The 20,001-nt window shown below is 35.6% G+C and overlaps 2 pseudogenes; both read left to right on the top strand.

Moving 5' to 3' along the window:
* The first annotated feature begins 15,155 nt into the window (after positions 1-15,155).
* LOC124075753 (RNA-binding protein EWS-like) lies at positions 15,156-17,116 on the top strand (annotated as a pseudogene).
* A 1,926-nt stretch (positions 17,117-19,042) lies between these two features.
* Positions 19,043-19,515, top strand: LOC124075693 (large ribosomal subunit protein uL23-like; annotated as a pseudogene).
* Positions 19,516-20,001: the final 486 nt, after the last annotated feature.

Raw genomic sequence — 20,001 nt, 5'->3', positions numbered from 1 at the left:
ACCTCAAACTATTCTACTAATGTGGAGAACCAGATGTCCTATGAGGTTCTTAGAATCATGCTTATGAGTCAGTCTTGAGTATTAGGAAAAACTCCAGTTAAAGAATGGTGGCCTAGTACTGGCAAACACTGGATGGCATGTTATATTTTTATATAAGTTTACTTAAAATCAAGTCACAAAAATAGTGCTGATGTGCTATTTTCCTCAGACATATCAGATGTGGGACCCATTCAGGGCTCTGGACTAACAACAGTGCACTTTTATTCCTTGGTCCAAAGCAGTATGGTGGTCCTCTATGTCAGCTATCATTTTTCTAAGTTCCACCTGCTGGCCACTTAGGTTTCATAGAATGTTTTTGATATTCACTCTTTCAAACAAATCTTGTATTTAAAAAGTCTCACTGAGAGGTTGGGATTGTGGCTTAGTGGCAAAGCACTTGCTTCGTGTGTATGAGGCACTGGGTTCAATCCTCAGCACCACATAAAAATAAATAAATAAAATAAAGGCATTGTGTCCACCTATAACTAAAAAAAAACATATATTTTTAAAAAAGTCACTGCATTTCATTTCAAAAAACATTTCTCATTGGAATGCCTTTAATCTGTAAGATTTGTTTTTACAAGAGTTTTTCCTCTCATAAATAGTGTGTATCTTACCCTTTATAACAATAAATTATAAAATTATTTTTTTCACATTCTTAAATATTCTATACCCACTGTGAATGGAATATTTTCTGGCTTACTATTCTATTAGAGGAGCTAATGATTTTTGTGTGGTATCTGTTAATAACTATTGAAATGTTTCATAGTGTTAATATCCTATCATTTATTTAATTTGGTGAGTATAGACTTTACAATGAATAATAGTTTTATCTGATTGTTTTGCTTATTTCTGAGATATCAAATAGTGACAATTTCTTTAATACCCTATCTGATGCTTGTGATAACTTTTGTTAGCTTTATCAAACTAGGAACAATCTAAAAATGTGTCTGTTTTGTATTTTCCCATTTATCTAGGAGACTTCCTTTTCAATTCTCATTTATAACCTAGTCAACTTAGGATTTCTTCTCCAGAGTTACATCTTCCTAATATCAAGATTATAATGCATGGTTTTACTAAAAGAATTTCAATTTAGGGAAATTGAGGAAGAGCCTGAAAAGAAATCAAGCATAATGCAAATATAAAAAAATGTCATTTGAGATAGTAATTCTTAATTTTCCAGTTTGTATTTAAAGGATAAAAGTATAAATGTTACAATATGACATTTTTTTTCACGACAGGTGGTATCCTAGATATTAAATGCAAATGCCATTCTCTTTTTATCTCTTAAGAAGTACCAGAATCCAGTCAAAATCTGTATAACATATTTCAACCTAGGCTTAATAATTTGGTGAAAATTAATTTAAATATTTATGGAAATGGGGATAATTTTTGAGTATGTTATTCATAAGTCTGTTTTTATACAAAGACCAATGAAAAATATCAATTAAGGATCTTATTTCTATCCACTATTACTTATTAATATTAATAAGAACTATTTTCTGTAAAACTATCGTTCATGTTATGGTTGATTGCCAAGTGAAATAAACTGATAAAAACTGGCAGGCATTTCTTTTACTGGTAGTGGGTATATCAGCATTATCTGAGACGATTCCCTTTATTTAACGCAAACCAATATAGTGTCCTACCCCCCTTTCCTTTAGAAGTTTAGCATTTTAAAAATATCTTTGATAAATTGAAAAGGCTTGACTGAGGTCAGCTCGAATATGCAGATAGCAGATCCTCCTGAAAAGAAATTCCCCAAAAGGGAGGGAGAAATATGGATGGTCTCAAAACCTCTTCCTAGGAAACTGTGTAGGTGAGACCTGATTCTCCTTCTGACCTAGCCATGCTGTCACTGGACAGCTTGCTTCCAGGAAAATGGCAAGTATATCCTTAAACTTGTAAAGCTGTGTGACATTGTAATGCTATTTTAGAAAGAGGTTTTTGTTTTGTTTTGTTTTGTCATAGAGTAAACACTGCTAATCACAGTATGGAGAGAGAGGATTTTCCTACCCTGCTGTGACCCACTCTCTGAGAAACTGCTGCAGGCCAGCCAGCAAATGGAAGAAATATCTTCAGGTTTAATGGATCTAGGTATGCAGTTCCCACTGTATATCTATAATCACAGCCACAGTGTAAGAAGGCACAATTTTCAGACACATTGGGAAAGCTTTCTATCCTTAAGTAATAGTAACCCATCTTTGCCTCAAGCAGGAACAAAGAAAGCAGTCAAGGAAATAAAGCCAACTCTCCACCTGTGCATGGGAGATTGGGATAACTTAATAATTTCACATTGTGCTATTTTAAGCATGGAACATAACGTTTTATAGAAAACCCTAAGTCAAACTTTGGAAGCATTGAATGATGTGGCTTTAATTAATAAGGAAGTACTCCAAAGGCTAAGTATTATTTCAGAGAATATTTTTTTCTAAATGTAGATGGAATTTTTCATTTGTCAAGCATACAGGTAGCTATCAAAAGGCTTGTGAATTTAGCTATAGCATTTACATTCTTTATATAGTGTTCTTGATTTAAATTAATTTTAATATAAAATAATCTTATAAGCAATTATAAAATGACATTGAGCATAAATGAGGTTATCTGGGGTGAGTATGTAGCACCAGGGGAGAGAGGACAAAGAGGGAGAACAAATGAGCACCAATGTTCAAGAGTTGGACAGAGCCTATAATTAAACAGAGATGGGGTACTTCACTAAGGCAACCAAGTAATAAAAGATGTCCTGAAGATAGAGTGGTGATGGAATTTTGACAAGGAGGAATTAGATTGCTTAGATTTGAAACCTAGAAAGTCAGTGGTGATTTGTGAAGAGACATGGTAATGTAATCTTAAGAATAAAAAGCCAGAATAGAGTGGGATGGAAGTTAAATAGATATGAGTAAAATAGACAGTAATTTAGAGAATGTTAGAATTTGGTTTCTGAGATATGAAATATGAATGCTAATATATATATATATATATATATATATATATATATATATATATATATATATATATATATATATAAAAGCGAGGTAGCAAAAAGACCTGGTTAATGAGTAAAGGCCTTTAGAATTGAAAAAACCTTGATTTGAAACTTGAGGTATGATATTTATAAGGTGGATGCCTTAAGGTTGCTGTAGTTTCACAAATCCTTAGAGACATTGATGCTTATTTCCCAAAGTGACATAGAAAATAAATTAGATATTGTGTGTATATTCCTTTGGCAAATAGAAGTACTTAATAAATGGTGAGTATTGTTTATTTTCCAAAGTAAGTTAGATTATTTCATAAGAATAAATGCAACTATCTCTACTAATGAACTATCTCTACTGATCAGATTTTCTTGACTATTAACATGAAAATTTATTAACTTCAGTATTAAGGATTTTTTTGGATAAGTATGTCATGTACAAAATTAGTAAAAACCTGGAAAGCTGAGATCAAGCAGGAATCCCAAGAGGCAAGGCATAGTCAAGATGCCAAAGTATTGCCACTGAAGCCATTTGCTCAGGACATTGTAGCTTAGACACACAGCAAGACATCAGCCACATCCACACAACTGCTGCCATGACACTGTGATGTCCAGGGCTAGGCCAGTGTTGCTCAACTGAAGCACTCTGGCTCCTACCCATTAGATTCCAGTAGCACTCACTGGATCACATGATCAAAAATGTTTCCAAGCATTGTAAAAGTGCTCCGGTTGAGAAACACAATGCTAAGCAAATATCTCTAATAAATTGGAAACTTTTATTCATACTTTCAATATTTAAATGTTTTGCTAAGTTATACATGATCAAACTCTAACTACCAGGTGGAGTAAGGAAAAAAATAAATCTCTTCTGTTTAATTTTTCTTTTGGAGACAGTGGACTTGTACTTGCCTTGAATTCCTGGATGGATGTTAGTTTTTCTTTCTTTCTTTCTTTCTTTCTTTCTTTCTTTCTTTCCTTCTTCTTCTTTCTTCTTACTTCTTTCCTTCCTTCCTTCCTTCCTTCCTTTCTTTTTTTTCTTTTTCTTTTTTTACTTTTTTTCACTCAGTTGTTTTTTCCTCTTTTTTAAAATTTATTTTTTTATTGATTTTTTAAAAATAAATGTCAGCAGAATGCATTACAATTCTTATTACACTTATACAGCATAATTTTTCATATCTCTGGTTGTATATAAAGTTGACACCAATTCGTGTCTTCATACATGTACTTTGGTTAATGATGTCTATCACATTCCACCATCCTTGCTAACTCCCTGCTCATTCTCTTTCCCTCCCACCCCTCTGCCCTATCTAGAATTCATCTATTCCTCCCATGTTCCCCCTCCCTACTCCACTATGAGTCAGCCTCGTTATGTCAGAGAAAACATTCAGAATTTGTTTTTTTGGGATTGGCTAACTTCACATAGCATTATCTTCTCCAATGCCATCCATTAACCTGCAAATGCCATGATTTTATTCTCTTTTATTGCTGAGTAAAATTCCATTGTGTATATATGCCACTTTTTTTTAAATCCATTCATCCACTGAAGGGCATCTAGGTTGGCTCCACAGTTTAGCTATTGTGAATTGTGCTGCTATAAACATTGATGTGGCTGTGTCCCTGTAGTATACTGATTTTAAGTCCTTTGGTTATAGACCGAGGAGAGGGATAGCTGGGTCAAATGGTGGTTTCATTCCCAGATTTCTAAGGAATCTCCATACTGCTTTCCATATTGGCTGCACCAATTTGCTGTCCCACCAGCAATGTCTGAGTGTGCCTTTTCCCCTACATCCTCGCCAACACTTATTGTTGTTTATATTCTTAATAGCTGCCACTCTGACTGGAGTGAGATGGTATCTTAGAGTAGTTTTGATTTGCATTTCTCTACTGTTAAAGATGATGAGCATTTTTTCATATATTTGTTGATTGATTGTAAATCCTCTTCTGAGAAGTGTCTGTTCAGGTCCTTGGCCCATTTGTTGATTGGGTTATTTGTTTTTTTGGTGCTTAGCTTTTTGAGTTCTTTATATACCCTAGAGATTAGTGCTCTATCTGATGTGTGAAGGGTAAAAATTTGCTCCCAGGATGTAGGCTCTCTGTTCACCTCACAGATTGTTTCTTTTGTTGAGAAGAAACTTATTAGTTTCTATCACTATATCAAACTATTTGAGGTAATCAACTCATAAAGTGAAAATATTTATTTTGGCTCACAGTTTTGAAGGTTTCAGTCCATAATTGCCCCACTGTTTGAGTCTATGCTGATGTAATACATCATTGTAGGAACTCATGGAAGAACAAAAGCCCTATAATCATGAGTCAAGAGTTGAAAAAAGGATGAGACCAAGGTCACACAATCTGCTGTGGGGTATGCTTTCAATAATGGAATGACTTCCCACTATACTCTATCACTCAAATTTTCTATTACCTCCCAATTGTGCCACCTTGGGGACCAGGACTTTAACACACAGAGGATATTCAGCAACTAAACTAGACTACTCTCTTTTCTGTTTCAATGGCCCAGTATTTGAAATTTGTTAAAACCTGGTTAATAAAAAGAACAAAAGTATTTGGACTCTTGTATGCACCAAATATTATACTAGACCCAATATAGTCATTGGCAATCTTTAAAACATCTCTTTAAAGAAGATTCTGGTGCAATCATTTTACTGATGCACACAATCATATTTTTAGACTTTATATACCTTGCCTAACATCACACAGCTAAAAACCAAGCCTGTTTATGCAGATATCCATTTTCTTTTCTAAGATGAAATTCAACTGATGTTTGTAAAATTACCAACTCACTATTATCTTTCTCATTTTTGTTTATGACTTAAAAATAGAATTTGAAATGAAAATAGCTTTTAATTATATTGGGTTATAATTTCCCCAATGTAAGAGAGCTTCCACCCAGTATTAATTGCAGGGTGCCTTTCAGTTCCTCTCTTTATTCAACAAAGAACACTGTTTATTCTTCTCATTGCACTCTCTCCTTCCCCTGACATTCCAGTTAAAGTTATTTACATGACATGAATCCAAAAAAGAATTTCAGCTTTGAGAAATCCTGGAAGATACTTTTCAGATGGCAACTAGGTAAAAAACAAAAATGTCAATTCTAATTTTCTGCTTTACCTCAGAGGGTTCACTTTCCCTTACTAATTCCATATTGCCTAGCCAACTCTGAATTTCTCTTCTGGTCTAACAACCTAGTCCAGCATCAAAGAGAGGAAACCTCAGTAATAAGAATACAGGCTCTACTGTGGGCATCTCTGGAGGAACCTGTCCAATTGCTCCACATATTTCTGAGTATGATGACTCTTAGTCCAGCAGTAATTATTTGAATAAACAAAAAAATCAAGTGCCTCCATGTCAACTACTTATTTTTCTGTTGCTTGGTTACCTCTGCAGGTACTATATTTTTCTACATATGTCATTGTCTCTACACATATTAATTCGATCTTATTTAGTATCTAATTTATTCATTTGAATTACTTTAACTTTTAAACTAGTTGTTAATTCAATCTTATTTTTTCAAAGTTTTTTGATTCATGTGCAGATGTGTGCTTTTATGATATATGAAACTTCCTCACAGAAACACACACAAATCCCCAAGTATTTAAAACAATTTTGTTGTCGATAAATATTTCTGACTATGTGCCAAACTGGTTGCCAAAAATGTTGTAAGATCCATCATTAATAATGATGGTTGTTGAACCAAGACATCTGTTAATCTCATTGTGATCCAAATCCTTTCATTCTCTGGCCAATATTGTTTTTTTTTAACTTTGTCTTTCAACATGAAATATTGATAAGATGATAAACATGATAAGACACATGGGAGAGGCTGGTTAATTTCAGTGGATTTCACTCTCTTTCCCATATGGTATTGAAAGGCAGGTGTGCTGCTAAAATCTAAGAGCAGCATAAAAATATCAATGTTTGTTTGTGCATATACCAGGTTACAGGGACTAAGAAGAGTGCTTTATATGTCTTATTTCATTTGTTTCTCAAACACTCTAGGAAATAAATTAATATATTTTTTCTCTTCTTACAGCTGAGCAGTCTGAGTTCTGACAAAATTGAGCCTGCAGGAGATCACAGTTTTAACTGCTGCTGTCTAACTTGAAAGTCTAGTGGAGTGTTACTGGTATAGGAGACAGCAAGGGTCAGCAGCGTGATTTGAATTAAATGAACAAATGGAGTTGAGATACGAGGAAGATTATTAGGGGTTTATTTATTTTTGTACATTTGAGTGCCAGTCTACTTGTACATATTCAACAAACATGACAAAGTACTTGCTTTGCTAAGACCTTCACAAATATCAGCTCATTTAGTTCTTACATCAACTTTCTGAGGAATGTTTAACTCTTATTATTATCTTAGTTATTATTTTAGGGGTGAGGAAAATGAGACACAGAAAGTTAATAGCTTGCCCAAGTCGTATTGCTAGTAAGCAACAGAGTTGAAGTTCCAAACCAGGTGCTGTGACTCTTAATTGGCATTCTAGGCTGACAGATATAGATGGAGTCCCTTATAGTCTCTCGTCCATGTCTCCATTTAAATTCTGCAGTGAATCATTAGAACAAATCCTATGAATGTCAGTTTTTCCTTTCCTACTTAATCTATCACATCAACTTATAAAGCAATGCTATTATTTCCCCTTTCTTAAATAATAAAAACTAAAAATCCTCTTCATGTCATTCCCTTTTGCAAATGCTGCCAACTTTTCCTACTACAATGCTATCAAGATCTTTTCTATACTAATTATTTCCATTTTGTCTGCTTCCTTTCTTCTTGAGACCACTCCAGATCATCACCTTTAATATTCCATCAAGACTACAATTACTAGTGTCACTATTGACCTTTAAATTGCTCAATCCAGAGATGAATTCTGTCATCATACTCCAAGACTCATCAGCAACATTATACATAATGCCATTTAACTTTCTGGCAGTACTATTTCAGTTTATTTTGCTGATCCCTCATCTCCTCTGTTAAACCATAAAATATTATGGAACTCAGTCCTTGGATATATTTCTGCATTTTTTAACTTACATTTTCTCATTATGTGGTCTCATCTAGTCTCATAGCCTACTAACATCTATATATAGATTTTTCCCAAATTTTCTTTCTAAACCACACTTCTTTCCTGATCGCAAACATGTATGTAGTTGTTTCCTCTGTATCTGCAACTTGAATGTCTATAGACATCTCAAACTTAACAGGTTCAAAACTAAGCTCTTCGTCTACTCACTGTACACTCTTCCCATTCCCACAATCCCACCATACTATCCGCCAACCCTATGAACCTGTTCTGCCAATTTTTGTCCCATATTATCCCATCTTATTGTATGGAGCTCATTTTATGATTCTTTATCATTCTTTGTCTAGTGGCTTTAGCACATATCCCTCAGAAGATCTTATTTGCCTCAAAATATAGTCACAAATCCTCTACTCTTCATTAGCCTTCCTACTTCCACCTGATAGACCTGGATTATTGCAAGATTCCTAATCATATCTGTACTTCTGTCTTTGCCATTCTAGTCTGTTTTTCACACAGAAATTGGAATTATCTGTTTAAAGCAGCTCTTCTGCTGAAAATCCTTTAATTGTCATCCAGGCTTGATGAGTCAAAGTCAGTTTCTGTAGGATGTATAGTCCCTTGTGACTCTCCGACTAGTTCACTCTCCTTATCCTACAAATATTTTTGCACCTATCAGGTAGGTTCCCACTACTGAGCCTGTGGGTCTGTTCTTCTCCTACAGGTGAACAGTTCATCATCTCTCCTTCAGGTCTTCCCTCCGTGGCCACCTTCTCAGTGTTACCTTCTCTAGCAACACAGACAAAGATTCACATCCCTCTCATCTCAAGGCACTCACACTACCTATTTCCTGATTCAGTTTTCACTTTAAAGACTTTCCACCAGTGAATATATATTTTGCATTTTTAATCATTAAAAATATCTTTCTCTTCATCCTAGAAAGTAAGCTCCATTACAGCAAGGATGTATAAGTTTACATCACAGATTTATATCAGTATAGAATAATAGGTGCCCCGTGAATCTTTGCTGAATGGATAAATCATACGGTAAAAGAGAAAAAAAAGAAGTCATCATGGAAGTATAAATAAGTTCCAGCTTAAATAGCTGGTCGACTCTTTATGCAGAGATAAGAAATGTTTTAGGCAAGGTGACAACATGAACTGAGGCTTAGAGAGCTGGCATACATCATCTAGCAGATAAAGATAAAATTAACAAAATAAAGGAACAGAGTATGGACTATTTGTAAGTTCCAAAATTTATATTTATTTACAAAAAATGTCAATAATTAAATCATTTTTGTTAATATAAATAGCGCATTTTACAAGACATTACTATATTTTCCACAATAAAAAAGCATATTTATTGAAAAGAGTGGAATTGCTTTAAAATTTTTCATATCTTTTATAGGCTAACTTAATAGAAGATAACTATGATTCTGCATTTAATTGATTAGAAGACATGGCTTTCATACATGCACAAAATATGTTCTCACACAGAAATGTGCTTAGAAAACAAAAATATTTTAATAACATTTTAGATAATTGTGGTTATTCTTTTTTAAAGTGAAGTATCAAGATTTGATTATTTGTAATTTTTTGATGTCAATTTTAGTATCAAATCTTAAAATATCAATGAACTTTTATACTCTTTTATATTAAAACCCAATGCTGTGTCTTGTACTATGAATGGATCTTTTACTTGTGTATTGACTGTTTGGAAAATAGGAATTTTGCTGATCTTCCAAATGATAATACATGATATTACACAACATTAAAAATCACATTCTTTAATGACACCACTCATGTCATTGGACAAGTCTTCAAGTATTTGGAAGCTATCTTGCTGAAAGTGAGAAGACTAATTTTTCCTGAAAGATTAGGTTTTATCATTGATAAACATTCTCAGTTGTTTGCTTCAAAGTAAAATGCTCACTTGATTCATTTATAAGAAAATGTCTTCCAAATATCTAATTTGTGGGCCATAGTTGATCAATCACTTATTCTTTCAAGTAAAAATGCTATTTCCTAGGATGGAAAAACCCCTCATTCATCTCTCATCCCAATCACTTATGGGCTTTTGCTCACACAACCATATTACTCAGAAATGTGCTAATACTTCCAATTTTATCACGCAGAATATTGAAAAACTATATACTCAAGGGTAAAGACTCCACAGGATTAATAATGGTTAAATTTCAATTAAAGATATTTTTAAAATGAAACTGGTTACTCTGAGTACTGGGCAGTGAGCACTATAAGGCTATCAGTATATTTTTTGTGCCATTGCCTCTATTCATGTCAAGGTACCAGCCTACTATTGTTTTTGTAATGTCAGCTGAAATTTCAATACAATGATAAAGGCAGCTTCATTGAATTAGAAAAGTAGCTTTGTCCCAGTGGATCCTCTGGGAGGGTCTCTGAAACCCCCATGATTCTCTGAACTACACTTTGAGAACTGCTGTCTTATGTGATGTGAAAATTCAGAATAAATATAAGGCAATGTAAATAGAAGAAGCTTGCAGTTACAATAACTAAGTTGATGCAACCTCAAGCTGAACAATAATATATTCAAATTAAAATGTATTTTTTTTCAGTTACAATTCCATTACCTAAACACTTTAACTAAAAACTTTAGAGAATAGAGAGGAACAGAATGTTGGAACTTCAAAACTTCTTAGTTCATGGAAAATTTTACTTTAGAGGCAAATTTTTAGAAGTTTATATGACTTATCATTTAGTTACCAATAGAGCTAAAATGGACTTCTTCCCACTATGCTATGCTATTTTGGAAATAATTCTAGCCTGATCAATTCTTAAACGTGGTCTCAGATATCTTCTCCACAAACAGAATCATACATCTTTCCAAATGCTCCTTGGAATTCTCTGTCAGAGATCTTGTTTCACTGAACATTGTACCACAAACTCCTTAAAAATTGATGTAACGTACAAGAAAATTTGCTTCCATATCCTTACACCACATCCTTCCTCTCCATGACACACCTAGCATTTATAACAATGGCTGGCATATGGATTTGGGAACTAAGATTTGGGAAACTTTTCTCTTTTTATCTGTCATGTATCTCAGTTTGATACCTTCTACTTTAGGGACATTGCTTTAGAAACTTGAAGTATGTGATTATTTGACTTGCTTACTGTCTTGGTTTAGTAAATAAGCAGAATTTACGGTTCTAACTTCTTTCCATGTGTTACCTAATTATCATGACAAACCTATGATATATCTATTATATACATATATATTCTAAATTCTATAATAAATAAATATATAAGGTGATCCTTACTATCCAATACTGATTTGTGGTAGAGTTCAGATTTTAGTCCATCCACAGAGTCATATTGAAATGGTATAGTAATGTTTAAATTGAATAAGTAAATGTTACCTTGAAAGTTCTTTAAAAATTGTGTGAATACATATCATTTTGTAAGTCCTTGAAGACATATTTATTTATTTTCTTTATTGAATTCGATTGAAGTAAATTTTCTTGTACATTACATTAATTTTGTTCTTAAATTTAAAATACAACAATGTTTTGCCAAGGGGGAAATCACTTCGTATGGATATTTATATTGATATAATGCTCTGAATATATCTACATTCCAATAATATTTACCTTTCTTCTTTAAAAAACAGCAAGGAGGCTCCATCCTCTAAAGTTAGCACTATATTAATAAGAGTTCATAACCAAATGCTGAGTTGCTATAAATGGAAAGCAAATTGCATTTTGCTTTGAAATTTACCAGAATATTTTTCCTGAATTAAAAAAAAATAGTTTCCTGTGGGGTTCACAGTAATATAAATAGACTTTAAATTTTTTTGACTATTTCACAAGATGGTGTTCACACAAAACTAAATTAATTGCTTATCTGTCATATATCTCAGTTTGATACCTTCTACTTTAGGGACATTGCTTTAGAAACTAAAAGTATGTGATTATTTGACTTGCTTACTGTCTAGTTACTAGCACTCACATTTTGTAGCCTCAGAAAAGCTTTTTTTGAGATGTAATATCACATACTTTTATAATTTTGCTTATAAACATAATCTGTCACTATGCATACAATTTTGCTATTTATCATCTTTTACTAACAACACTGTTTGGATGGAATGGGGTTTTACATTACTTCTCTGCCCTGAAGCATTTTATAGGAGGATCAAAGCAGCTGAACTTCTCTTTTTTCTCTAGCAGATTCTTTTCCCAAAAGCTGTACCTAATAATAAATACTCTGTATTGGACCCGGTCATATCTGTCAGGAATACTAAGCTTACTGATAGATGACTAGAAAGATTAACGTGTAGAAAAAAGTTCATGGGACTCAAATACCAAGGGGATTAATCTTACATGTCGATCCTACTCAATGTAAGACATTAGCTTTCAAGTTTGACACACCTTGGTTCAAATTCTTGTTCTGCAGTTATAATTATGTAGACTTCTTAGCAATTAAATAAATCTCTCTGAGAATTAGTTTATTACTAATTTCTGTTATGCTGTTCTGCTTGGAATGTGGCTAAGTGGTTGAGTGCCCTGAGTTCAATCCCTGGTACAAAAAAAAAAAAAGACAGAGAGATCCTGAAATACACATAATCGTTCTTATCATTCTTATTTTATGGGTAAAAAAGAGATAATTTCAGAAAGGCATAATGTTATAATATAAAAGTCATGACCTTTGGTACCAAGCAAATCTATAAATAACTTCCTTGTTCTTGGATTAAGTAGCTGTGTGACTATTTAGTCACATTGTTTAAAATGAACAATAGCAAAATAGGGTTAATACCTATCAATATAGCTTTGTAAACATTGAATTTAATATATGAGTTATAAATATTACATATAATTTTATTGATTATGATTATATGATATGTAGTCAATATACAGATATAAATGATGTATTATCATACCATATTTCTAATCCCATATCTACATATTTTGTATCATGCTAGACATAAAACTATGTGAACATTCAAAATTAACTACATTTGTCTCACTTTCTAGGTCGAGGTAAGCATAAAAACTGGTCTATAGCTTGACTGTAGGTTTATACACAGATTAGCTGGCAATGAAACTATTAGAGCCAAAGTTAATGGAGAGAAGATCTGAAGCAAATGTTCATTCACTGTGATACAAACCACAATTAGGTAATTAAAGTTATCTGTGATATGTAAATAACAGCATATTTTTTATTTTAGTTCTTTTTAGTTTACATTATTGTTTTGTTTTCTTGTTGTTGCTTGTGTTTGGTTCTGATTTTGGTGGCAGACTTAATTAGTGGGCAAAAAATGTCCTTCAAATGCTTTTAAATGGTCTATAAAACACAGAAGCAATCAGAAATGAGTTCGCCTGAATGGGATTTTGTCAGAGGTGATCATAAACCTTTAAATGGAAGACTTTTGTGTTTACCATTGTAGATGACTGATAAAAATTTTGCATATAAAAATCAATAATCTAGTTCCTAGTCTATATTATTAGAAGCATAACAGAAAGAGACCATTTTTATATTGATTATAAAATATAACCATTTTTCAAACAAAAACATAAAAATCTAATAAACTTGCCCCTTAACATTAAATCTCTCTGATATTAAAAGGTTATTGTTCATTTCAAACAACGTGACTAAATAGTCACACACTATTTAATCCTGGAACAAGGAAGTTATTTATAGATTTGATTGGTGCCAAAGGTCATGAGTTTTGCTTTATTACGTTATACCTTTCTGAAATTCTCGCTTTTTTTTAACCCATAAAATAAGAATGATTATGTGTATTTCAGAATCAATCTCTCTCTCTCTCTCTCTCTCTCTCTCTCTCTCTCTCTCTCTCTCTCTCTCTCTCTCTCCCAGGGATTGAACCCAGGACACTCAATCACTGAGCCATATTCCAAGCCCTTTCATTTTTTATTTTTATTTTGAGCCAGGGACTGGACAATTTACAGGCTGACTTTGAATTTGTGATCCTCCTCCGTTAGCCTCTGAGCTACTGGATTACAGGCATGCTCCACCTCAGCCAGCTTGTTCAGGACTTCTTAACCTCAGAACTACTGTTACAGTTCTTTAGTGTGAGTGGCTGTCCTGTGTATTGTGGGTGTTTGGCTTCAATATCTGACCTCTACCCTCCAGATTTCAATAACCATCTCACCTCTCCCTCCTTAATAACTTCAAATGATGCTGGGATTGAGAGAGCAAAACTTCCCCTAGTTAAGAGCTACTATTTTGGTGCAAATATTTAGCATAACACAGTACCTGAGATATTTATAGTATGATTAGTACATATTATTACATTTGCATTATATAGTTAACATTTATACAAATGTTAATAACATTTGTAATATTTATATTACTTAATACAAATCTTTAATATTTTAAATAGTACATAACTTTTGTCTTCAGAAATAATTTTTAACTTCTTTTTTCTTTTAATAAAGTAACTTTTTTCTTAATTACTGTCACTTTTGTGAAATAAATCATTATAGTAAATCTAATTCTCAAGGCAAAAACTGTAGCATCTGGCATAGTAATTAGTAAGTAAATAGTGATTTGTCACATTTGCATCAAGTATATTAAGAGAAATAACTGTATTGCATTTCTTTGTAGGCTTTAGGGATTCTGAGATAACTGATCACATTATTTTAAATTTAAACTATATGACAGATGGATACTGTGATGAGCTGTCAACATCATCATTTAGATCAAAATTACTGATCTCCCTAGTGGTCAAGAATGTTCTGTTTCATGGCCCCCATTTGAGATCTTCTTTGGGAACTACTCTCAGTTAATGGAAGTGCCTTACCCAATTGGATGCTCCTTCCCTGGAGATAATGTATATTTGATACCTTAATTAGGCTGGAATGCAAAGGCTTGACACCCTGTTCTCAATTCAGGACAACTCTGAAGGGTCACTGCAGCTTCAGAACTCTTCATGGGTTCAACCAATTCCTCTGAGGCAACTTCATCATGAGTTAGCTCCTTCTGCCCAATCCTTCTTCCCTCATTCTTTTATAATATATTAATGAGAAAACTTCTCTGGGAAAAAAAAAAAAAAAAAAAAAAACTCTTCCAGGACAGACGTTGAGAGAACGAGGAGGAAGGAGAGAAAATGGCGTCCACAGATTACAGTATCTATAGCCAAGCTGCAGCCCAGTAGGGCTACAGTGCTTACACTGTCCAACCAACTCAAGGATATACACAGACCACCCAGGCATATGGGCAACAAAGCTATGGAACTTATGGACAGCCTACTGATGTCAGCTATACCCAGGCTCAGACCACTGCCACCTATGGGCAGACCGCATATGCAACTTCTTATGGACAGCCTCCCCTCCCACTTGTTATACTATCCCAACTGCCCCCAAGGCATACAGCCAGCCTGTCCAGGGGTACAGCACTGGTGCTTATGACACCACCACCGCTACTGTCACCACCACCCAGGCCTCCTATGCAGCCTGGTCTGTATATGGGACTCAGCCTGCTTACCCTGGCTATGGGCAACAGCCAGCAGCCACTGCACTGCAAGACCGCAGAATGGTAACAAGCCCGCTGAGACTAGTCAACCTCAGTCTAGCACAGGGGGTTATAACCAGCCCAGCCTAGGATACAGACAGAGTAACTACAGTTATCCCCAGGTTCCTGGGAGCTACCCCATGCAGCCAGTTACGGCGCCTCTATCCTATCCTCCTATCAGCTATTCCTCTACACAGCCGATTAGTTATGATCAGAGCAGTTACTCTTAGCAGAACACCTATGGGCAACCGAGCAGCTATGGACAGCAGAGTAGCTATGGTCAACAAAGCAGCTATGGGCAGCAGCCTTCCACTAGTTACCACCCCCCCACACCCCAGACTGGATCCTATCGCCAACAGAGCAGCAGCTACAGGCAGCAGAGTCATTCCTACAGGACCATCCCAGTTGCATGGGTGTTTATGGGAAGGAGTCTGGAGGATTTTCCCGACCAGGAGAGAACCCCCTGAGACAGAGGAGGTTTCCCCCCATGAGTGGCCCGGATAACTGGGGCAGGGAAAGAGGGGAATTTGATTGTGGAGGCATGAGCAGAGGTGGGCAGGAAGGAGGACGTGGTGGAATGGGCAGTGCTGGAGAGCGAGGTGGCTTCAATAAGCCTGGTGGACCCATGGATGAAAGACCAGACTTTAATCTAGGCCCTCCAGTAGATCCCAATAAAGACTCTGACAACAGTGCAGTTTATGTGCAAGGATTAAATGACAATGTGACTCTTGATGATCTGGCAGATTTCTTTAAGCAGTATGGGGTTGTTAAGATGAATAAGAGAACTGGGCAACCCATGATCCACATCTACCTGGACAAGGAAACAGGAAAGCCCAAAGGTGATGCCACAGTGTCCTATGAAGACCCGCCAACTGCCAAGGCTGCTGTAGAGAGGTTTGAAGGAAAAGAATTTTCAAGGAAGCAAACTAAAAGTCACTCTTGCTTGAAAGAATCCTCCAATGAATAGCATGTGGGGTGGCATGCCAACCCATGAGGGCAGAGGGATGCCACCACCACTCCGTGGAGGTCTAGGTGGCTCAGGAGGTCCTGGGGGACCCATGGGTCACATGGGAGGCCGTGGAGGAGACAGAGGTGGTTTTCCCCCAAGAGAGCCACGGGGTTCCCAAGGGAATCCTTCTGGAGGAGGAAACGTCCAGCACCGAGCTGGGGACTGGCAATGTCCCAATCCGGGTTATGGAAACCAGAACTTCGCCTGAAGAACAGAATGCAACCAGTGTAAGGCTCCAAAGCCTGAGGGCTTTCTCCCACCACCCTTCCCACCCCCGGGTGGTGACCATGGAAGAGATAGCCCTGGTGGCATGCGGGGAAGAAGAGGTGGCCTCATGGACCGCGGCAGTCCTGGAGGAATGTTCAGAGGTGGCCATGGTGGAGACAGAGATGGCTTCCGTGGTGGCCATGGTGGAGGAAGATGAGGTGGTCCAGGGGGTCCCCTGGACCTTTGATGGAGCAGATGGGAGGAAGAAGAGGTGGACGTGGAGGACCTGGAAAAATGGATATATCAAGCACCATCAGGAATGTAGAGATCGGCCCTACTAGACACAGACCCTGCAGAGCTGCATTGACTACCAGATTTTTTTTTAAACCAGAAAATGTTTTCATTTATAATTCCATATTTATAATATTGGGCACAACATCATGATTATTCCTTGTCTGTACTTTAGTATTTTTCACCATTTGTGAAGAAACATTAAAACAAGTTAAATGGTAGTGTGCTGAATTTTTTTCCTTCTTTTAAAAATTGATGTTTAACCAAGATTAACAATGGGAACCCCTGTGAGCATGCTCAGTATCAATGTGGAGAACCAAAAGGGCCTCTAATTGTAATAATGTTCATGGTTGTGATTTTTTTAAAATAAAATTCCAAAAGTTTATAAAATAACAAAACAAAAAAACTCTTCCACACAAGTATTCATGTCAGAATTTGATTCCTAGGAACCAAACGTGAGGCAACTTGTACCAGGAATACTCTTAAAAAGCAGGCTCAACAATGGCATTTTGGAGATATGAGAACCCTATCACTGATAGGAGCTGGTATGTTGGCAGCTGCCAGCACACTTTACTGGTGAAACTGCTAAAATGTCAACTTGTAACAAACTAGGATGAGATGTGAATGGAAGATATTGGCCTTGGCAATCTCACACAACCCTTAGAAAAAGTGAAGTCAATGGCCCACTTTAAATGAAGAGTACTTACCAGAACTACAAAGTAAGGTAGTTGAAGAATGAAAAAGTTCATAGAAGTGAAGATGATAGCAGGCCAGAAAAATACAGGAGTCACCTTTGTCGTGTGGAAGAACTTGGAGAAGATTCCTTCATCTCAGCATTAAGGAAAGAGCAGGCAAGAGATCAGGAGCCTCTCCTTCTGAGGTCAGTGCTGATGGTAGGACTAGGCTCCCTGACAGCAATGAGGATGTTAAGAGAGTAAAATAATAGAAATTTTTTAAAGGGGTGAATATTGTTTAAAGTAAAATAAAATTATAGAAATCTCGTTGGAAACTTAAGTGTTAGAAGAAGAGTGGATGCAATTTAACCACTGGAATAAAGGGGCCTGACCCACAGAGACTTTATAGACAAATAATACAGCATGGTATACTTACATGCAATACATTCAATAAGAAATCAAAATAGTTAAAACTATATCAAGGATGAAAGATCTAAGGCAGAGGGTCAACCATTCTAGTAAAAAGGTCATTACACAAACCCTTGCCAAGTTTCTGGACTTGATCCAGGGTTCAGATCTAAAACCCACAAATCAAAGGAAATCCATGTTGTGCCAGGTCTTTGTTAAAACTCACAATGACTATTTATCCCAAACCAGTTTTTAGATTCGCTGAGATTTTCTATATAGGCAATCAGAGATGTTTTCATTTCTTCCCACTCACTATTTACTTATTTTTCTTATTTTACTGTATTGATGGGAGCAGTAGAGGTAGCAAAAGCAGACATTCTGCTCTATTCCTGCTCTCAGGGGAAGGTTTTCAGTCTTTCACCCTCAGCTAAGATGTTGGCTGCATGTATTTGTGCAGATGTTATTTTTCAAGCTTAGGGAGTTTCTTTCTATTTTTAGGCTTTCCCAAGGGCTTCTATCATGAATAAATGTTAAATTAGATATCCAAGTACAAAAAATGATCAATACCTTGCACATAAAAGAAAAATGAATCAAAATAGATGGTACAGATGATAGGCTTAAATTTAAACCTAATATTACACTACTTCAAGAGGAAAACAGTAAAAAATATTTGTGACCCTGGGTTAGGCAAATATTTCAAAGATAAAACAATTAGAAACAGGATACATAAAAATAAAAGATGATGAATCTTCATCAAAGTTAATAATTTCTATTCTTAGGCACCATTTAAGAGGAGAAAAATATAAGCCATTATCTAGAAAAAATATTTCAAATCATATCTGCTAAAGTATTTATATTCAAAAATATTAAGAACATTCAGGCCTTCTCACCAAGATGGCGCCGAAAGCTAAGAAGGACGCTCCTGCCCCTCCCAAAGCTGAAGCCAAAGCAAAAGCTTTGAAGGCAAAGAAGGCAGTGTTGAAGAATGTCCACAGTCATAAAAAGAAGAAGACCCACACACCACCTACCTTCTGGTGACCCAAGACATTGCGGCTCTGGAGGCAGCCCAAATATCCTCAGAAGAGCGCCCTCAGGAGAAACAAGCTTGACCACTATGCCATCATCAAATTCCCTCTGACCACTGAGTGAGCCATGAAGAAGATTTAAGACAACAACACACTTGTGTTTATTGTGGATGGCAAGGCCAACAAACACCAGATCAAACAAGCTGTAAAGAAGCTCTATGGCATTGATGTGGCCACGGTTAACACCCTGATCAGGCCTGATGGAGAGAAAAAGGCATATATGTTCAACTGGCTCCTTACTATGAAGTTTTGGACGTTGCCAACAAAATTGGGATCATCTAAACAGAGTCCAGCTGTCTAATTCTAAATATACTTTTTTTTCCAACATAAAAAAAGAACACTCAGAACACATTAAAACTAAAATAACTCAGTAATAAAATGCACAAAAGATTTGAATACACAATTTACTAAATAAGATATACGGATGAGACAAAAGCATATGAGAAGATGCTTGACATTATAAGTCATTAGGTAAATACAAATTTAAACCATAAAAGGGTTGGAGGTGTAACTCAGTGGTAAAGGGCTTGCCTAGTTCGATTCCAAGGCTCACAAAACAAAAACCCAAAAAGATCAAATAAAAGAAACACAAAACATGAGATACACTGTATAAGTATTAGAATAGTTAAGGTTAAGAATATTGACAGTACTATGGTTTTGGGTTGTGGCTCAGCGGTAGAATACTCACCTAGCATGTGCAAGGCCCTGGGTTAGATCCTCAGCACCACATAAGAATAAATAAAGGTAGTATGTCCAACTATAACTAAA

Source organism: Marmota monax, unplaced genomic scaffold, assembly GCF_021218885.2.
Source record: "Marmota monax isolate L192 unplaced genomic scaffold, Marmota_monax_Labrador192_F-V1.1 WCK01_AAM20220418_F8-fsc00036, whole genome shotgun sequence".
Lineage (NCBI taxonomy): Eukaryota > Metazoa > Chordata > Mammalia > Rodentia > Sciuridae > Marmota > Marmota monax.
This window is presented reverse-complemented; position numbering and strand designations above follow the sequence as displayed.